The sequence below is a fragment of the Balaenoptera ricei genome, chromosome 8, assembly GCF_028023285.1.
Source record: "Balaenoptera ricei isolate mBalRic1 chromosome 8, mBalRic1.hap2, whole genome shotgun sequence".
In the NCBI taxonomy this organism is placed as follows: Eukaryota; Metazoa; Chordata; class Mammalia; order Artiodactyla; family Balaenopteridae; genus Balaenoptera; species Balaenoptera ricei.
Genome location: NC_082646.1, coordinates 8929199 through 8932108, shown reverse-complemented (window position 1 = coordinate 8932108; position 2910 = coordinate 8929199). Strand labels below are relative to the sequence as shown.

The 2910-nt window shown below is 41.0% G+C and overlaps 1 pseudogene; it reads right to left on the bottom strand.

Moving 5' to 3' along the window:
* Positions 1 to 1161: 1161 nt before the first annotated feature.
* LOC132369572 (olfactory receptor 8B12-like) lies at positions 1162 to 2092 on the bottom strand (annotated as a pseudogene).
* Between the last annotated feature and the right edge of the window lie 818 nt (positions 2093 to 2910).

Genomic DNA, 2910 nt, shown 5'->3' with positions numbered 1-2910 from the left:
CTCCCCAGCACTTAACATGTTAGTGCTCTTCCGAAGAATCTTTTATTACTAATAAGTCATTGAGACCCAAGTGTTCTGATATGTTCTATACCTCTTTACCCAATGTTGTGGATTTATAATCCAGTCGAGGTGAATGCTGTCTTTCCCAGATATGCCTGCATGAGAAGAGCAGTGCAATCTGCAGTGCCTTAAAATTCTATGGAAATGGCCTCTTCTAATAATCAGCTGCTTGGTACAACCTTGATAACTTACTAGATCCCCCAAATTATTTAATCGTCCTTTAGAATTTACAGACTCTTAGTAGATTGTCCTGAGTCACAGATTTTTTTCCATTATAGCTAAAACACCCAAACTAACCCTTAGAAAAAACTCTTAAGTTCTGACTTTCTCAGTCTTGAAATAATGTATGAAATTTTCCAACCCAGCATCTTTATAACCCTTAAACCTACAGAAGTTCTCATTCACTAGGCTGGGTCCCTCAGCTTCCATACATAACCTCGAATTACCATTCTTTATCTGCTATCTGGGACCTACATAACATGCCACCCACGCACTGCAATTTTTACACAAGTCTCGTCATATGGCTATGATCAAGTTCAGTAAATGTTTGTCTCCTACCCTCTTGAAAAAAAAAATGTAATATTCAAAAATGATTTATTGAGAAGTTACATTAAATTACCATCAATAGAATCAGATTTTAATATACTAATACATCGTAATTTCAAAATTAAATCTGCAAGGGCAACAAGGAAATGAAGCAAGAAGACATGCCACAAAGGAAAACCAAGTAGATTGGAATTCAAGGGCCTGCATTCCAGTCCCAGTTGTGACTCCAGTTAGTTGTGTGGCCCTGGAAAACGTATATAATATTTCTGAGTCTCCAACATCTATTAAATGAGGATACTAGATTAAATGATTTGCAAGGCCCATTCAAGATTAAATGATCTATAATTATAGAAGAATTTGCATTAAATAATCTTGGAATAGTGAAGGTAGGTCAAAGGACAGGGAAAATAGATCTGAACTAAACACTCATCCAAACATAAAGACTTAAAATTCTCTTTCTGTACAAGAGAGGAAAAAACTGGAACTTTCATCCTTCATTGAAAACACACACACTAATAAAAAAAAAATTGTATCTTCTTAAGTATTACTCCTTTCTCAAGAAAATATTTTTCTTCCCAAGGTTTTCCTCAGAGCAGCTTTGACATCCTTGTTCCTCAAACTGTAGATCAGTGGGTTTAACATGGGTACCACAATGGTATAGAATAGGGAATATACTTTCCCTTGGTCAAGGGGCAAAATAGAAGGTGGTTTGAGATAGACAAAAGCCCCAGAACCAAAGAAAAGAGAAACCACAATTATGTGGGAGCTGCACATACTGAAAGCTTTGGACCTGCCCTCAGTGGAGTGAATGTGGAGAATGCTGGAGAGGATTAGAGCTTAAGAGATGAAGATGGTGACAATGGGCATTCCGATAACAGTGGCCACAAATATGAAGACCACCAGCTCATGCACATAAGTGCTATTGCAAGAGAGCTCAAGGAGAGGAGGGATGTCACACATGAAATGATTGACAAGGTTGTTGGCACAGAAGGTCAGATTTGCTATGCTTCCCGTGTGGGCCATGGCCCCTGAAAACCCCATCACATAGACACCCAACAAAAGGAGTAAACAGACCTTTTACTGAGACATAGTGACTGCGTACACCACGGGGTTACAGATGACGACAGAGTGGTCATACACCATCGCTGACAGGATGAAGGACTCACAAATGACAAAGAAGCAGAAGAAAAAGTGTTGTCATACACCCTGCATGCAAGATGATGTTCTTCTTTGAGATAAAACTCATCAGCATTTTGGAAGTGATGGTAGTGGAGTAACAAGTCTATTAAGGAGAGGTTGAAGAGGAAAAAGTACATGGGGGTGTACAGGCGAGAGTTCAACCCAATCAGCGTTATCAAGCCCAGGTTCCCCACTGTGGTGACCATGTAGAAACCTAGAAACAGGAAGAAGAGGGGGATCTGGAGTCCTGGCTGTCGGTTAAACCTGCAAGGATGAATTCTGTCACAGAAGAGTTCTCGGCTGCCATTCTCCTCTGGGGATGGCTGGGGAAAGGGTGGTCAATAGGGAAAAGAAAAGAGAACCACTTAGAAGAAATGCCACCACCTTCCCAGTACCCATCCCCCATTCCTGAGAATGGTATCCACCGAGAGATTTAGCTTTAGTATGGAAGGAAGCTTTTTACTGTTTGCTATGGATCTACCTTCATAGCCCAAGTGACTTTAACTTCCAGGGAACAATAAGAGTCTAGACTTTGCCTCCAGAGTGAGAACTGGCACTTCCAGAGAAAGCAGTACTTTATTCATATTCCAATTCATTCAAAAATAGGATAGATGTCTTTTAGATCTTTAAGTCAGTCCATTTCCTATGTCCTCTCTCTCCTGACTCTGCTTCAGTTGCTGACATCTGAGCCTCTTCCCTGGAGAGAGTCCTGACTGGCAGAAGACACTGCGTCTTCTCAGTGCTCCCACCTCTGGGTCACTGCTGACAAATCAAGAAGGGGAGGTCACATTTCTCCAAGGTCTCCTAGCTCCAGTAACTTTAGGTTTAGTGATAATTGTTTTAAGCTACCACTTATTTAAGTGGTTACTATGTGAGTCTGTGTACTAAGAGTTACGTGACATTATTAATATCCCCATTTTGCAGATGAGACAACTGAGTTAAGTAACTCACCCAAGTCCTAAAACTACTGAGTAGCAGTCAGAAGGTGAACTTGGGCAGTTTGACTCACAGTTTGCACTGGTAACCACCATGTTACGTGACTGACCAGGGCCAGGCACGCACTCACCTTCCTTTAGTATAGAGATGTAATGCTACACTCCATTGTCTCTTGTCCACAATTGTCCT